Source organism: Rhinoderma darwinii, chromosome 3 (genome assembly GCF_050947455.1).
Source record: "Rhinoderma darwinii isolate aRhiDar2 chromosome 3, aRhiDar2.hap1, whole genome shotgun sequence".
NCBI classification, from domain to species: domain Eukaryota; kingdom Metazoa; phylum Chordata; class Amphibia; order Anura; family Rhinodermatidae; genus Rhinoderma; species Rhinoderma darwinii.
In genome coordinates this window covers 63,153,590-63,173,106 of record NC_134689.1, presented here as the reverse complement: position 1 = coordinate 63,173,106, position 19,517 = coordinate 63,153,590, and the positions used below count along the sequence as shown (strand labels likewise).

Here is a 19,517-nt window from a genome sequence, read left to right as displayed (position 1 = left end):
CTTTTGTCGGGCAGCCTATAGGACAGAGTCCCGGTCCTTACAATTTAGTAATCTCGCCAGTAATGGCCACGGATTCGCACCTGGAGGTGGTGGCTTCGCGGGAACTCTGTGCGCCCTTTCCACCGCAAAGGCCTGTGAGAACATAGTATCCGGGAACAATTCTTTCAGCAATTTCACGGTAAATTCAACCTGTCTGAGGCCCTCTGCCCTTTCCGGGAGGCCTATGAGCCGCAAATTATTTCTCCTTAGCCTGTTTTCAAGATCATCAGCTTTCTTACGCCACAGCTCCACCTTACCAGTAAGATCACGAAGCGTATGAGGTATATTGGCAGTACGATCCTCCATATCAGAGATCCTGGTTTCAAATTGAGTGACCCGATCTCTTAGATTATGTAGATCCTGTCTCAGGAGACCAAGATCCACCTTAACCTCCTCAATTTTAGTTGTGACTGACATCTTAGTTTCCAGGATCGCCGCCAACAACGTCTCAGAAGCCTGCTGCAATGTTAGTTCAGGCGGGACAGTCCCCCAGCAGAGGTAAGTGTAGCAGGCAGCGCCGGCTCTTCCACGGCAGACAGTGGGGACTCGCCGCGGGCGCCATCTTCGGCCGAACTCCGAGCGAACTCCTTAAGATTTTAAGGCGCAGCCGATGCCCTGGAAGGTCCCATTTTGCTTCTCGAGGGTCTCTTACCCTTTTTCCGCAAATGGTAGGGAATTTTGGCAGCAGTAATTTCTCCACAGGATGAATATCAGGGTTCGCCACTAGGAGCCGAAGTACTGTGCGACCGCTCACATCAGTGCCTAGCCACGCCCCGTGGAGAAAACTTTCTATTGATATTTCTGATAGCAAATGCCATTAGTTGGCATCAAGTAGCCTACTACTTCGTTTACGTTGTTTTAATGGCATTTGGACTGCATTTCGTTTTTATCCATAAAAGTGGAAGGCTTGATACAGAACATAGGCCAAGATAACTGAACGTTATTGTTCTTTTCAGATATGTACTGTACAGCAGAGAAATAATGCACATATAAATGTACATGCACATATTTACACATTAGTGCGATTACATAAAATTAAACTTACTGGTTGAGATGAAAGCCCATTTTTTGCAGGGCCTGTTCCTGTTCTTCGCACAGCTTCTGCAATTGAGTTTTTTCTAAAAGCAACTTGTCAAAATCCTGTCACAGAAAAAGTAATGAGAGAGAGTTATTATAGCGCTTAGGGTAGTTGTCTCAAGAGTAACTTTCATAACCTATCCACAGCTGGAACCACTAGAACGGGACTCTTGAAACCTTCATTCCTCCTTACTCTACTATCACAGTGATGAGGAGCCTGAATCGAGCGGAGGACGAAGATGTACCCATATGTTTTATTAAATGTCTATGGGACTGACGGAAACAGCAGAGCGCTGCACTCAGCTATCTCCGTCAGTCCTCTATTCTCTGAATGGTGCAGCAGCACGCATGCATATTGGCCAACAGTCCCAAATTTGTCGGGGCTGTCCCAAATTTACTGAGACAGTGCTGGCAACTGCCATAATCAATTGTATCTGCGTCCTCAGGACACAGATACAATTGAATACTGGCGCAGAGCAGGAACCTATCCGCTCCCTGCTCTGCCATTCACTCCTCCAGGAGTGGAATCCCTGGCCAGAGAATTGCCGACGCTCTGGCCAGTGATTCCACTCCTGGAGGAGCCCCTGGAATCACTATCCATATATGGTCAGTGACGATAAGGGCTCCTCTTGGACCGGAATCACCGCCCAGAGCGTTGCTGACACTCTGGCCGGAGATTCCGCTCCTAGAAATAGCCCCTAACGTCCATTTATGAATAGTGACGTCAGAGGCTACCTCTAGGAGTAGAATCCCTGTTCCTAGAGGTGTGGCACATACTACAAGGGTGTGTGCGGCACTATCTACAGGAGAGCACTGTGGCATTATCTACAGGAGGGGTGCGACACTATCTACAGAGGCCACTGTGGCACTATCTACAGAGGCCACTGTACCACTATCTACAGAGGCCACTGTGGCACTATCTACAGACGTCACGGTGGCATTATCAACTGAGGGCACCGTGGAATCATCTACAGAGGGCACCGTGGAATTATCTACAGATGGCACCGTGGAATTATCTACAGAGGGCACTAAGGCATTTTCTGCAGAGGGCACTAAGGCATTTTCTGCAGAGGGCACTGTGGCACTATTTACTCAGGGCACTGTGCCACTATCTACAGAGGACATTGTGGCACTATCTACAGAGTCAATAGATAGGAGAAAAACAAGTGCAACATTCGGGACATAGTTCCTGGCAGGTAATTACTCCAAAAGAAGTGTGTTTTTCTTAGGTATACGTTTTGTCACACTACGCGTTTCAGGACCGGACAGGTCCCTTCCTCAGATTATACAAAGGTACAGAGAATGGTACATCCTTTTATACATACAAAAAGGGGGGTGGTAATACAGTATAGGTCTGCCTACTTCACGGAGGCTAATCGCATACTATCTGATAAATTATTACGAGATCATCCCTAAAGAACCCAGCCTAATATTCCAGAAGCAATTAAATAAAATCATGAAGAAGGGTTTTGAAAAGGAACTTGTCAACAAAAAGGAAAGGGATTTTATACTTATCCAGGAACCCCAATTACCATTTTATTATCACCTCCTTAAAATACATAAAGACCTTCAGAATCCCCGAGGACGTCCCATAATTTTCTAAATGAATTCCCTCACTTCGAATTTGTCCCATTATATTGAACTTCATTTACAACCATATGTAGCATCTTTACCATCGTATCTCCTAGATTCCACACAATTACTTAGAGAATTAAAATCAATACTGATTCCGGATGGATGCAAACTATTTACGTTAGATGTCACGCCCCTATATTCCATTGTAAAGAAGTAATTCCACAGCACTCACTTTTTCGGAATCTCTCTACTTCAATTTAAAAGAGATGCAAATTCCGTGTACATAAATCCCATCCGGACTAACTACTAGTACAAAAACTTGAGGACAGCATCCATGTGGCAAAAATATACTTGTGTTTAATAACACATCCCAAAAATATATAAAGAGCTATGTTTCGACTCCGAAGGAGTCTTTCTCAAGCCCCTATATTACAACATTCCCCATTATAAAGGAATAGAAGCTGTGCACAACATGTTATCCAATGTATGTAACATGAAACCCCCCCAAATATAAATTATAACCCAAGCAATAGATTATATCTTGACACAACATTTTTTCTTTTCAAAGATAAATATACAGAGAAATAAGAGAGACTGCGATCGGGAAAATATCTTTATGGGACATTTTGAGAAAACTTTTATTCACACGAACACACATACATTGAGAATATCCTATACTATAAGAGGTATATAGAGGACGTATAAAGGTCTTCTTGTGGAATGGGGGTGAGGAAGATGCGGTTAACTTTGTCACCTTCCTAAATTCGAATGATTGTGGTGTGTATTCCACGATGAACATATCAGACGTTACAATTGACTTTACACTTATGATTGAACACAAAACAATCAACACTGAAATGCACTTTAACCCCTTCCTGAAAATGGGCATTACTGTACGTCCTTTTTAGCGGTGTATAACTGCAAATGGGCATACAGTAACGCCCTGAGGATGAAGCAGGCACAAGAGCTGTGCGCGCTTCATCTTCAGTGGGTGTCGGCTGTAATATACAGCTGATGTATACGGCTGTAATATACAGCTGACATCCCACTGCAACGACGGCGATCACAGTTCTCTCTGATTGCCGCCGTTTAACCCCTTAAATGCCGCTGTCAATAGCGACAGTGGCATTTAAGTGATTGACACAGAGGGAGGGGGTTTCCTCTGTGCGCCGTTGGCCCCCCATGAAAAATCGCGGGATGATGATGGTTGCAATGGCAACCAGGAAGCCTAGAAACGCCTTCCTGTTTGCCAGGTACTGGAGCCTATTAGGTCCTGCCAAAGGCAGGACGTATTAGGCTTAACGGTCAGTTGAATGAGTTAAAATGACAATTACAATACACTGCACTACATAAGTAGTGCAGTGTATTGTACTAGGGATCAGAAGATCAGATCTTCAAGTCCCCTAGTATGTGCTAACTAAAAAGTGAAAAAAAGTAAAAAAAAGTTTTAATAAATAAAAGTTTTATGTAATAAAAACAATAATTGCCGTTTCCCTTATCAAGCCCTTTATAATTAGAAAAAATAAAAAATAAAAACATAATAGGTATTTCCGCGTTCGTATCAGCCTGACCTATAAAAATATCATATTATTTATCCAGCATGGTGAACACCGTAAAAAAAATACAATAAAAAACAATGGCAGAATTTCTTTTTTTGGTCAGATTGTTTCCAAAAAAATTGAATAAAAAGTGATCAAAGAGTCACATATACCCCAACATGGTACCACTAAAAACAAGTTTGTCACACAAAAAAACAAGCCCTCACACAGCTCCGTCAACAAAAAAATAAAAACGTTATGGCTCTCAGGATATGGGGACACTAAAACATTATTTTATTTAGAAAAAAGTGTAAAAGTAGTAAAACATATAAAAACTATATAAATGTGGTATTGCCATAATTGTATTGAACCGCAGAATAAAGTAAACGTTGTTTATACTGCACAGAGAACGCCGTTAAAAATGTAAAAAAAACAGTGAGAGAATTTCAGATTTTTGGTCTCCTCACCTCCCAAAAAATTGAATAAAAACTGATCAAATTATGACATGTAACCCAAAATGATACTAATAAAAACTACAGCTGGTCCCATGAAAATCAATCACTCACACAGCTCGTCAACGGAAAAATAAAAAGTTATGACTCTCGGAACGCAATAATGCAAAACTATGGCACAGACTAATTTATATGTGCAGCAGTTCTTCACCTAAAACCCCACATCATCATTTGCAGCCCCCACTGGTAGACCCTGTAAATGCAGCGGAAACTATGACATTATGGGGTCTGTGATACACATGGGCCTTTAACCCCTTCCCTCTTTGGACACTTTTGACCTTCCTGACAGAGCCTCATTTTTCAAATCTGACATGTTTCAATTTATGTGGTAATAACTCTGGAATGCTTTTACCTATCCAAGCAATTCTGAGATTGTTTTCTTGTGACACATTGGACTTTATGTTACTGGCAAAATTTGCCCGATACATTTAGTATTTAATTGTGAAAAACACCAAAATTTAGCGAAAAATTGCAAAAATGTGCATTTTTCTCAATTTAAATGTATCTGCTTGTAAGACAGGCAGTTATACCACACAAAAATGTTGCTAATTAACATCACCCATATGTCTACTTTAGTTTAGCATCGTTTTTTGAACATCATTTTATTTTTCTAGGACATTACAAGGCTTAGAACTTTAGCAGCAATTTCTCACATTTTCAAGAAAATTTCAAAATGCTATTTTTACAGGGGCCAGTTCAGTTGTGAAGTGGCTTTGAGGTCCTTAGATATTAGAAACCCCCAATAAGTCACCCCATTTTAAAAACTGCACCCCTCAAAGTATTCAAAACAGCATTTAGAAAGTTTCTTAACCCTTTAGACATTGCGCAGGAATTAAGTTTATTATTTTTTTCCAGAAGTTCAATTTGAATCCATTTTTTTTTGTACCACAGAAGGTTTTACCAGAGAAATGCAACTCAATATTTATTGCAAAGGTTATGCAGTTTTAGGAAATATCCCACATGTGGCCCTAGTGTGCTACTGGACTAAAGCACCGGCCTCCGAAGCAAAAGTAGCCCCTAGTGGATTTTGGGCCTCCTTTTTAGTGACCCCATTTGGGAAACTACAACCCTCGAGGAATTTATTTAGGGGTGTAGCAAGCATTTTGCAAAACCACTGATGTACCAAACAAAAGTGACCCCGTTTTAGAAACTACACCCCTAAAGGCATTTATCAAGGGGTGTAGTGAGAATTTAGACTCCACAGGTGTTTTTCAGAAATGAATACGCAGTGGATGGTGCAAAGTGAAAATTGCAATTTTTCCATTGATCTGCCTATTCATTGCACAATATGTTGTGCTCCTAGAGAATCTTACCCCATAAATTGTTAAGCGGGTTCTCCCGGGTATGGTAATGCCTTACTTGTGGCCATAAATTGCTGTTTGGGCACACTGTAGGGCTAAGAAGGGAAAGACCGCCATTTCGAGCATGGATTTGGCTTGGTAAGGGTATGTTCACACGGCCTATTTACGGACGTAAATCGGGCGTTTTTGCCCCGAATTACGCCCGAAAATAGCGCCTCAATAGCGCTGACAAACATCTGCCCATTGAAAGCAATGGGCAGACGTTTGTCTGTTCACACGAGGCGTATATTTACGCGCCGCTGTCAAATGACGGCGCGTAAATAGACGCCCGCGTAGAAGAAGTGACCTGTCACTTCTTTGGCCGTAATTGGAGCCACTATTCATTGACTCCAATGAATAGCAGCGCTAATTACGGCCGTAATTGACGCGGCGTTCAAGCGCCTGCACATGCCGGTACGGCTGAAATTACGGGGATGTTTTCAGGCTGAAACATCCCCGTAATTTCAGCCGTTACGGACCCCCGCCGTGTGAACATACCCTCATAGTTCTGTTTGGGGTTTTGCTGGTATTTCAGTTTATAATGAGGGGGCATATGTAAGCTGTGCGGAGTACATCAGAGCATAATAAGAGGGTATAATAATTGGGTAAATAATACAATTATCCATAGATGTGTGTTACGATGTAAAGAAATCTGTTATGCGCAGGCCGGTGTCACACTGATAAGCGGTTTTCTTTCTTATCCCCCTTTTGTAACACTTTGCACCTTTTGGGGACATTTTCTCCTTCGTAGTTTGGGAAATATTGCTGGGAAAGTTTTGCGCTCGTATAATACGGGCACCCTCGCTTCCAGCGGATGTGCTATGTCCCTTCCCTTTTCTAGTTCCTAAATACTAGGGCCCTGAAACTGAAGGAATGTTCCCCTCCGGCCTGCTCATTGAGATGTTTTTCATCACCGCATTACTAGTGCCATAACGTTTTTATTTTTCAGTTGATTGAGCGGTGTGCGGGCTTGTTTTTTGCGAGACGGGCTGTAGACTTTATTGGTACCATTTTAGAACAAATACGACTTTTTGATCACTTTTTATTTCATTTTTTGATAAAGGAAATTACCAAAAACAAGCAATTCTAGAATAGTTTTTTATTGGGTTTTTTTCGGCATCCACAGTGCCCCCTAAATTACATGTTAGCTTTATTCTGCGGGTTGATACGATTACGGCGATACCAAATTTATATAATTTTTTTTATGTATTGCAGCTTTTGCACAATAAAATCACTTTTTTTATAAAATCATTTGTTTTCTGTGTCGCTATATTCTAAGACCCATAACGTTTTTATTTTTGCGTGCACAAAGCAGTGTCAGGGATTATTTTTTTACGGGACGGATTTCCGTTTTTATTAGTACTATTTTGGAGTAAATGTGACTTTTTGATCACTTTTTATAGCATTTTTTGGAAGGAGATGTGACCTAAACACAAAGATTCTGGCGTTGTTTTTCATGTTTTTTTTTTACCCCGTTCACCGTGCAGGATAAATTACAAACAGTTTTGTAGTTTGGGTTGTTACGGACGCGGCGATACCAATTATGTATAGTTTTTTTAATTTTTACGGTTTTTCCCATACTAAAAAGGGAAAAATGTTCTGCCGTCCGATTGCCACAGCAACCCAGCGATTGTGTCACTGGGTTGCCGGTCGGGTTAAAACCTATCAGATGCTGCGCAATATTGAGCGCAGCATCTGAGGGGTTAATCAGCCGGATCGGAGAATAGCTCCGGTCCTGGCAGTTACAGGAGGGTGCCAGCTGTATAATACAGCTGTCACCCCGCGGTGATGGTGCTGGCTCTGCTTCTGAGCCCGCACCATCACTGCGACGTAACTGTACTGCGCTTTGCGGGAACACCTTCCCGGCAGCGCCGCATATATGTCGGGAAGGGGTAAAAGTGCGACTCCTGCACCCAAAAATCTGGCCTGTGCATAAAGAATTGGTTCAAAGCGTACATCACTATCCATGGATAATTAATTTTATTATACATTTACCCCATTAGTACATCATCCTATTATGACCTGATGCACTCCGCCGAGCTTACATATACCCTGATGTACTCTGCACAGTTTAGATATGCCCCCACATTATAAACTGAAACACCAGTAAAACACTAAACAAAACTACTAACAAACAAAATCTGCACTCCAAAAGCAAAATGGCAGTCCTTCTGGGCCTGGCAGTGTGCCCAAACAGCAGTTTATGATCACATTTGGGGTATTACCGTACTCTGGAGAACCGCTTAACAATTAATGGGGTGTGTGTCTCTGGCGGTACAAGCTGGGCACAACACATTGGGCACTGAAATAGCATATCTGTGGAATATGACAATTTTCAGTCTGCAACATCTACTGTGAACTAATTTCTGCAAAACCTTTGGGGTCAAAATGCTCACTACACTTCTAGATAAATTCCTTGAGGGGTGTAGTTTCCTAAATGGGGTCAATTCTCTGGGGTTTTCACTGTACTGGTGCCTCAGCGCAATGCAACATGGCGAAAAAAAACAATTTTGTAAAATCTCCACTCCAAAAATGAAATTGTGCTTTTTCCCTTTAGACCCTTGCTGTGTGTCCAAATAGTAGTTTACAACCACATATGGGGTATTTCCCTACTGATGAGAAATTGTGTAATAAATTTTTGGGTGTCTTTTCTTCTGTATTCCTTGTGGAAATGAAAAATTATACATGTTATTGGGAAAAACATATTTTTTCATTTTCACGGCCCAATTCTGATAAAATCTATAAAACACCTGCGGGATCAAAATGCTCACTACACCTCTAATTTAATTCTTTGAGGGGTATAGTCTCCAAAATGGGATCACACCTGGGGAATTTCTACTATACTGGTACTTCAGGGGCTCTGCAAATGTGACATGGCTCCCAGAAACCAATTCAGCAAAATCTGAGCTGCAAAATCCAAGATTTTCATCTTCACAGACTAATTCCAATAAATTCAGCAAAAAAACCTGCTCCTAAATCCAAATGGCGCTCCTTCCATTCTGAGCACAGCCGTGGGTCCAAACAGCAGTTAATTACCACATATGGGGTATTTCCGTAATCAGGAGAAATTGCTTTACAAATGTTGGGTTGCTTTTTCTTCTTTATTCCTTGCAAAAATTAGAAAATTCTACGTTTTTCCAGAAAAAAAGTAGTAGATTTTCATTTTCACAGACTAATTCGAATAAATTTAGCAAAAAACATGTGGGGTCAAAATGCTAAATATACCCCTAGATAAACCCCTAGTTTCAAAAATGGGGTCACTTTTGGGGGATTACACTGTTTTGGCACCAAAAGACCTCTTCAAACCTGGTATAGTGCCTAAAATATATTCTAATAAAAAGGAGGCCCCAAAATCCACTAGGTGCTCCTTTGCTTCTGAGGCCTGTGTTTCAGTCCATTACCACACTAGGGCCACATGTGGGATAAAACCTTCTGTGTTACAGAAAAAAATGTATTACAAATGAATTTGGCAACAAAAATTTAATTTTAAAATTTCACCTCTACTTTGCTTTAATTCCTGTAAAACGCCCAAAGGGTTAAAACACTTATAAAATACTGTTTTGAATACTTTGAGGGGTGCCGTTTTCAAAATGGGGTGTTTTACGGGGTTTCTAATATATAGGGCCCTCAAAACCACTTCAGAACTGAACTAGTCCCTGAAAATATAGCCATTTGAAATTTTCTTAAAAATGTGAGAAATTGCTGCTAATGTTCTAATCCTTGTAACATCCTAGAAAAATAAAAGGATGTTCAATAAACGATGCAAACATAAAGTAGACATATGGGATATGTTAATTAGTAACTATTTTGTGTGGTATTACTATCTGTTACAGATAGCAGAAACATTTAAAATTAGAAAAATCATAATGTACTCAAATTTTCTCAAAATGTTGATGTTTTTCAGAATAAGGCCGGATTCACACGAGCTTGTGCGTTTTTTCCACGCGCAAAAAACACGGCGTTTTGCGCGCATAAAAGTTCCATAACAGCTCCGTGTGTCAGCAGCATATGATGCGTGGCTGCGTGATATTCGCGCAGCCGCCATCATTATGACACTATGTATTAGCACGTGGTGCTTTTCGGTTTTCATTCATAGTTTTGACTACTGTAGCGCACATCCGTGCATCCGTGTGCCGTGCGCGGTTTTCAGGCACCCATTGACTTCAATGGGTGCGTGATGCGCGAAAAACGGGCAAATATAGGACATGTCGTGAGTTTTACGCAGCGGACTTACGCTGCGTGAAAATCACGGACAGTCTGAACGGCCCCATTGACTAACATAGGTCCATGCGAGGCGCGTGAAAATCACACGCGTTGCACGGATGTATTATACGTTCGTCTGAATAAGCCCTTAAGCAATGAATTTATCAACCAAATTTTTTCACTAATATAAAGTACAATATGTCACAAGAAAACAATCTCAGAATCACTTGGATAGGTAAAAGCATTCCGAAGTTATTACCACATAAAGTGACACGTCAGATTTTAAAAAAATGGGTCTGGTCCTGAAGGCCAAAATGAGCTTGGTCCTAAAGGGGTTAAAAACATAGGGGTCAATAGCTACATACATTTTTCCAGTGCACATTACAAGCCGTGGCTTACAAATATTCCAAATAATCAATTTAAACAAATCAAGAAAAATTGTAGTTCCCAGAAAGCAGGCAAATATGCTTAAAAATATTTTTTAGAGAAGAATTACCCAGGACAGCTAGTCAAATCAGCCTACCACAAATCACTGCTAACACAACAAAAGCAATTACTACACAAACAAAAAGATAGGGCCATGTTACCAACCAATAAAAGAAAATACAATTTTATCATGGATTTTAACAGCTGACATAAGATCCTAAGAAATATTCTGATTAAACACTGGGGAATTTTAGCAAATGATTCATTTGTAAAAACACTTTTACCGAGCAAACCATGTTTCACATATAGAAGGGGTAGGAATATCAAAAACATTGTTGCTCCCAGTAGGTTGAGAGATAAAACGATAAAAGAAGAAACAGTAATTAGTTTTCTCCCTAAAATAACAGGGTCATACAGGTGTAACACAGCTAGGTGCCAGTGCTGCAATAACATCAAACACAGACAGCTGACGTCAAAATGTAATAAAACAGGGGAGACATTCCTGATTAAACAATTTCTAATCTGCCCCTCTAGTTATGTAGTGTACCTCCATGAATGTGACGGTGGGTTGCAGTATATAGGAAGGACTAAACAGATGCTGAGAACAAGGATAAAAAAGCACAGGTCAAATACAAATAATCATTTATTTATTTTAAAACACAGCGTCTCCAGACACCTGCACCAACATCATGGGGGGACATTTTGATGTTCAAATAACACCACTAGAGCAAATTCCAACGGATGCCAATAATAGATTCTCATTACTAAAAAACAGAGAATCATTTTGGATATTTAAATATCAGTCTCTCCAGATGGGCTCAATGAGACCCTTGAAAATACCAACTAATTGTATGGTATACGTTAAATTAAAGTGTTAATGTTTAATGTAGTCTAACTAAAGGTGATGAAGAATCCGATGAATGGGATTATCCCTAAGAGATTAATAGGCATAATGCAGGGAAAAACATTCAGAGCTTTCCCTCCTGGTCACGGATGTGTAAGAAGACTCAGAAAGATTTCATTTATTCATTTATAATACAACCATTTTTAAAAATACAGATTGGTGAATACACGCCTAGTGATAGTGGATATTACTTCTAATAACTTGTAACTAACTAAATATATCACCTTTTTTTTTATGTATGTATAATACATGAACGTCTATGAGAAGGGATGATCTCTGAATGAACGGCACACCCGACTTAATTTAAAACCATAGCCATGGAATATGAATATAATTTTTTGCTTTAAAAACACTAGTTTTCATTAGCATGAGGATGAAACTAACGAAATATGTTAATTGGTTAGTAATTCTTTGTGTTTTTATTTTTTATACAAAGTGAAACCGCTTCTACACAATTTTAGTTTTGTGGTACTACTAAAAAAGGAGAGTACCAATTGAATAGTTTTATTGGATTTTAATCTTCATTTTTAAGAAATATATATAAGAAGAATATAAATATATAAACATAATAACAGCACAATAGTGTGATGAACACTTATTGGAGCGGCAAATGAGTGCCTTGCAAGAATACACGCAGCCAACTTCTTCATTCATGCAGAAGGCTACCACTACACATTGTTTATGTATCTTCACTGATAACGGACATCAGTTAATTTCTAAATCCCTTACTTCTCCCTCTTTTTTCAAAATGAAACGTAACTGTTTTCCAGGAAAAACGCAACCTTTTCCACGTTTTGTTTGTATGTATAAAAGGATGTACCATTCTCTGTACCATCGTATGAGCCTGAGGAAGGGACCTGTCCGGTTCTGAAACAGTAGTGTGACAATAAAACGTATACCTAAGAAAAACACACTTCTTTTGAGTAATTACCTGCCAGGCCCAAATGCTGCACTTGTTTTTCTCCTATCTATTGATTCCTTCTCCCCGGGTATAGAGAATTCCACCCGAGGGATAGCAGCCGCCACCTAGAGAAATACTGTCACTGTTATTAATGTAAAGCAGTAGCGTTGTGCCTATACTTGCACAGCAAATCTAGGTGATTAAACCAGCTCACTATGCACTGTTACTTATATATTTTGAAAACAGTATTACCTTAGAGGAGCGCCGTTTTCCTCTTCACCCCTTTTTCTTTTACTTTCAAATTTTACTATCTACAAAGGGCACTGTTGCATTATTTACAGGGGGTGTGACACTATCTACAGAGGGCACTGTGATATTATCTACAGAGGGCATTGTGGCACTATGTACAGAAAGCAGTGTGTGGCACTATCTACTGGGGGCAGTGTGGGACCCCATCTACAAGGGGCACTGAGTGTGGTGGTACTATCTATGCTGGGCTTTACACCACCAGTAATGGTCAGCACATATCGCCTAGCCCTAGTGATAAAGTGAGATATCACCTGCCTGTAAACAACCAGAGAGATACTGTACTGGCCACCATAGTAGTTGTCAGCCAAACGAGTGAAGACATTTGTGTTTGTTTAATTGTATGCAGAAATTCTCAGAAGACATGCCCCATTAGCCACACCTGATACAAGTCACATTCCATAAGATGCACCCACCAAAGAAGCCACACTTTAAGTGTCACTGGAATAAGAAATTCAAATGTTGGCAATTATGCGCATGCTCGACCACTACTCTATTCAAAGTTCTCCTCAATGCGATCATAAATTCTAGTGATTGGTGGGGGTCCCAGTTATCACATATTTATCAACTATCCTTTGGCAAGGTGATAAAAGTTAATCCAGGGACAACCCCTTTAACAATAACACTGTCTGTTCTGTTCGAGACCCTGGAGAATATTATATTTTCTTTTTAGTCCTCCTACAATATAATTCTTACCTTGCTTATGGTGGTATAATTTGGTTAATTTTTTTTTCATTAACCTGCTGCCTTGAGTTTCACAGAACTCTTTTCACCAGGACTAATCAATTACTTCTTCTTTCACCATCACTGGGGCCTGTTTGTAAAGTTATCAGATAAACTTCATATAGTTTACCTTTTTTAGTTGTGAATATTGCAGGAGGTCGTTTTGTAAGGATTTAGTCTTCTCCTTCTCATCATAAAGCTCTGCTTGAAGAGTTCTCTGTTGTTCTTTCTCAGATTGTAGATTGTGCTCCAAATGGGTGCTTTTATAGAAATATAAATGCATATTGAAGTGTTAACATATCTTTCAATATAATTTCTCTTAACTTTCTGTATACATTCAAGGTAACAACTAGGTAACTACATAAGTACAGTATATTATGTACAATACGTCATTAAGTAAATTGTAAGTTTTAGACAAGCCATACCAAACTGCTGCTCCTCAACCAATAAAATTATGACCTGAGATCTGTTTGTGATTTGGAGATAGGATTCTATGGGTTGTTATGATTACAGTGCTACCAAATGCATATTTTTTTTTAAAAATGTAAAGAAAAGGAAGAAAAATATTTGTTCGTTTTTCTTTAGCCCCACTATGACCAATTCTTATCTTGACGCTAAAAAAATTGCTGCCGCGTGTTAACTTATCATTTAAGGCATTGAAAAACGTTGAAAAAGTCAAGTTAAATGGGTTGGCCATTTTATGTGGACTTATTTCTAATGTGTTGCAGGCAGGAAAATATTACACTTACTAATATGCCTTCATTACCAGGTCTGCTGTTTTTCGTCCTATGGTAAGCCACGCTGCCTGGTGAAGAGAAACCTTTCTCCCCTCTGCCTCGCTGCATCATTCATCCTAGCATGTGACAAGTAGGGGCATTTGACCAGTCTCGACCAAGCCTGAATGTGACTGGACTTCCTAGGATCTATGCACATGCACTGGTTTCCTCACATGATCCCCCTCTTCACATCAGCTCTCTCAGTATCATCTCCCTCTTTACATCATCTTTCTCCAGTATCACGCCCTCTTCGCATCATCTCCCCCAGTATCACACCCTCCTCACATGATCTCCCCCAGTATTATCCCCTTTTTTACATCATCTCCACCGAGTATCACCCCCTCTGCACATCATCTCCCCTGAGTATCACCCCCTCTTCACATCATCTCCCACCAGTATCACCGCCCCTTACATCATCTCCCCCCAGTATCACCGCCTCTTCACATCGCCTTCCCAAAGTATCACCTCCTCTTAACATCATCTCATCCCAGTATCATCCCTCTTCACATCATCTCCCACCCAGCATCACCCCCGCTCCAATCACCCCCCCAGTATCACCCCCTATAGGCAGTTTATCCAGGTTGGCACAAACTCCTCTCTGCACTGCAGCATAATTCTGTACTACTTATAGCAGCAGCTCTTGCCGAAGGCTCGTGTGCTGTGTAACATGTCATAGTGTCTGCTTTCTCTGGTTAAACAGCACAGGAGAAGCTCCTGCTACATGTAGTACAGTACTATGCTCACTGCAGTTGAGAGGAAACCATGCTGATCATCTCTTATGGTGCTGTGCTCATAAGGCCTAGTTCACACAGAGATAATAGACAGGCCCCTCCCTCTTTCAAACCGCTTAGATGACAGTGTCACTATTGACTGTTGCATCAAAGGGTTAAACACCCGGAATTGGAGATATCTCCAATCCCAGCTATTGCAGCGTTGACGGATGTATATTACAGCAAAACCTGCTGCTGATGGCAAAGCTCTCATTTACAAAGCTGTGTATAATTAAATATGTGCAGTTAACTTTGTTACAAAAAAATTGATGGCCTATCCTCAGGATGTCAGGGTCCGACTTTTGTGACCCCTGCCGATCAGCTGTTTTATAGGGGTCGCAGCACTCGTACGAGCGCTGCTTCCCCTTCATTTCTTCTTGCTCACTGTGAATCGTCAACACGCATTTAGCAGCGATTCACAGGTTTTGCGGCCTTCCTCTCCCATTAAAGAGAATGGGAAAAAAGGCTGCAATACCTGTGAATCGCCACTAAATGCGTGTCAACGACTTAGCGTGAGCAAGAAGAAATTAAGCGGAAGGAGCACACATACGAGCGCTGTGGCCCCTTCAAGACAGCTGATCGGTGGGGATCCCGGGAGTCGAACCCTGACATCCTGAGGATAGGCCATCAATTTTTAGTGGCCAAAAAAACCCTTTTAACTATACATGCTTTAAAGAAAATAAACGGAAAACTGGAGGCTAGATGAGCCAGGACTGGACTAATGTTATAAATGAAGTACTCCAGAAATCTGTATAAGGATCATTGTCATTTTCGGTCTTATAAAATGATGTAGAAGTTGAACCCATCTCTTTAACCTAACACCTCTTCCTACAATGTTCAGCCACACAGAAATGGTGGTGAAATGTCACATGGAAAATCTCACCCTAACTAGACTAATTATTGAATAGATTTTGACATGCTAATAACACAGACGCTAAGCATTACTGCTCCGCTCCGGGCAATAGTTCTTAACCATGCAAATGGACACTAAATCCTGCAATTCCCTGAAATAATAGAAACAACACCCCATGTTACAATGGTTTTGCTCAAAGCTGGCCATATATGTAAAGATCACTGCGAGTCCCAGTAGTCAGACCCATACCAATCACATATGGATAGTATATTTTAGGGACATGCCATTAATCACATAAAAAATACATTAATAAAAAAAAGATACTTGTCCGTCGAAGGCTATGCACACCTTTGACATCGTGTTTTTAAAAAATAAAAAAAAAATTGTGTATCAGTGTGATTGGTGCAACTTCCTAATTATATTTTATTAAAAATTATTTTTACTTTTTGAGATACTGCAGCTTTGTATTCTGTATACAGAGCAGTTGTATCATTCGCCAAGACCTAAATCGTTGACTTCCGCTGGACTGATGGGTGCAGTGACAGCGGGTCCTGCATGTCTCTGACATGTAGGATCCACCTGTAATCGATCAGATCTGTTATTAACTTAGATGTGATCGTTAACAGCTCGATCCTGCGTGTCAGACACACGGAGGAAACGCTGACACTGAACCCGTCTGTCCCGTAGACCTGACTGGTACAGGTTTCAGTGCAAGATACAGAATACAAAGCAGCTGTATCTCAAAAAGTTAAAATCATTTTTAATAAAATGTATTTAGGAATTTGAACCAATCACAATGATGCACACTTTTATTAAACAAAAAAACGCACAATGTCAAAGGTGTACACAGCCTTTAAGTTCAACCTTGTTCAGACCTAGCTGTATGATCCAGAGAAGAATATAACCGAAATCCAATGGCCAACTTTGACGAACAGAGGAAAAACATTTCTTCCGGAAACCTCACGGTAGTTATATAGTTTCCCTGGATGACTTTGCGACAGCCAATGACCTAGGTATTACATCCTGACTTCAAATGAGTGCTGCAACTGGAAGATTGTGACTAGAGACTCTTGGCTTTAAATTGAAAACAAAATTATATTCGAGTCGCAGCACTTGCTTGAAGCAGGGAGCTGCAGTAAATTTCAGCTCCCTGCTCCAGTTTCTGTGTAAGGGTGGGGGAGGGCTGCAAGTTGGAGAAGGGAGCAGCATCACGGTTTGTGACTTTAATCTGCCCCTGTTTGGATACATGTATGTCATTGTTCTGCAACATCCGGCCCAACCATGTTACAATTTCATGCTTTTGTTATGTTGCTTTTTTTGAAGAGATATTTTCTACTTTTTTCCCACATGACTTTACATAAAAATAAGCCACTTCAAATCTCAGTTAAAATCTCTGCTAAACCCATAAAGGCTAATAAGTTATCCAAGCTAACAACCGACAAAAAAACAAAAAACACAGGAGGCATACAGTTTGGAAATAAAACAATATGCAACCTGTGCCCTGTAAATATTCTATTAAACACCATGGTGAAATGCTGATAAATATGGCAGCAAACAGGGAATTTAAAGACTATGTATGTGCACCTTAGAAAGCAAGAGACATCTGAAAAAGTCAAAATGATTTTTAATAAAAACTAAATTAGAAAGTTGCACCAAACACACTAATAGACTTTTTTAAAAAAAATAAAAAATAAAATAGCTTTTGAAGGTGTTTAAACAAAACTGGAGGAGATTTATAAAACCAGTCTAGAGGAAACATAGTGGCTACCAATCAGGTCTGTGCTTCGATGACAGTTGTAAAATAAATGGTTAAAGTTCCCACTATCTAGACAGCATTAGAGTCTATCTATCCCAGGGTCTATCTGTGCCCTGAATCGCAGGCTGTGCATTCCCAAACCATGACAGTTGTCAGGCGATAACTGCTTCCCTGACAGCTGTCATTGCTATAGTGGGAATCAGTAAACAGGCCGACAGGACCAGCATTTGTTTCTGCTGCATGCTAGAGATGAGAAAGAGGTCAGGTTAGATGTAGGTCCTAGGAGCCTTGCTATGATAGAAGCAACCATCACGCACATTTTTATGCTCACATGCATCATCTGCTTGTGCGCCTGTGATTATAATCCCTCAAACCCATTTACAAAGTGTTGTGCTTACCAATACTGCGACATTAATGTAATAAAAAAAAAAAGGTAATGACACTGAAGCTGTAGATGGAATGAATAAAAAAAAAACAAAAAAAAACTTTATTCAAACATATTTATGGACAAATATAAAAATAGGAATACATGCACAGACACAAGAGAAAAGTACAGCTTGGTTGATTCTTAGCGGCAACCCCTATCAGTTAATTAACTTGAGAGCAATTTTGGAGTTTTGGTAGTAAATTACAGTTTGATTATTAAGATTTGTGACAAATTTGCCCTCTTTTAGATGCCACCTATTGCCACAGTAAATGGTTTATGATCCTCCTTTTTGTTTATTAAAAAAAAAAAAAAGAATAGAAGTGTATAGAATCCTGCAGGCTGTATAATAACCACACAAACCTTCTCATAGCTGCATGGCATGCTTTGCCTAGACTCAATATTCAGTACAGTTAGACTTCCTGTAATTTAATACAGTGACGTAATGAATATTATCTCAACAGATAGGATATTATACAGGGATTTGTATTGTTGTTGTTTGTTTTTCTTTCTTTTAGCATGTATATGGGTAAATTAAGATATAGGTGCAGAAAATTGGCTCAAGTACCGCATCCAGAGAGTTGCGGTCAATGATTCCTACTCTGAATGGTCCCCAAGCCATATTTTTCAAATCTAGTATGTCTGACTTTATCAGAGAATAACTCTGAAATAGTTTTGTATAGCCAAGTAATTCTGACATTATTTTTTCGTCACATGTTTTACTTTATTTAGGTGGTAAAAGTAGACTGATAAAATTTGCGTAAATTATTTAAAAACACAAAAAGTTTAACATTTTGTAAAAATTAAAATGTTTCCCTACTTTGAACTGCAATACGACGTACATACTGTACACATTTTTTTTAATTAAATAAATATTTCCATCTCTTTATTTTGGCAGCACTTTAAAAAAAAATAATATATTTTCGAGCAATTTGGGAGACTTACAAATTGAATAATAATTTTATAAATTTTGAAGTACCTTTTGTTTTTCATACACTAAGCCAAGTTTTCAGAGGCTCATAAATGTCAGAATGATGGAAATGCCCCATTCTTAAAACTAAACCCCTTAAGGTATTTATTAAGGGGTGTTGTGAGTATCTTGACCCCACAGTTTTTTTTGTAAGAATTCATGCAAAGCAGGTGAAAAAAATTCCACTTTTTTTCACAAATGTGTCATTTTAAAGACATATTTTGTTGTAAAGTGAATATGAGAATGAAGAAACTCACCCCAAAATGTATCACCCTGTTTCTCCTGTGTTCAAAGATACCACCATTGTGGCCATAATGTGCTACCTGGACACACGGCAGGGCCCAACAGCAAGGAAGGGAACACTCGGTGGCTTACAGGAGACATTTTGCTTAAAACTGTTTTAGGCCCCATTGCACATTTGGAG

General features: G+C 39.8%; 1 pseudogene; it reads right to left on the bottom strand.

Annotated features, from left to right (window-relative positions):
* Positions 1 to 19,517, bottom strand: part of LOC142750372 (RUN and FYVE domain-containing protein 1-like) — a 498,511-nt pseudogene that overhangs the window by 60,345 nt on the left and 418,649 nt on the right.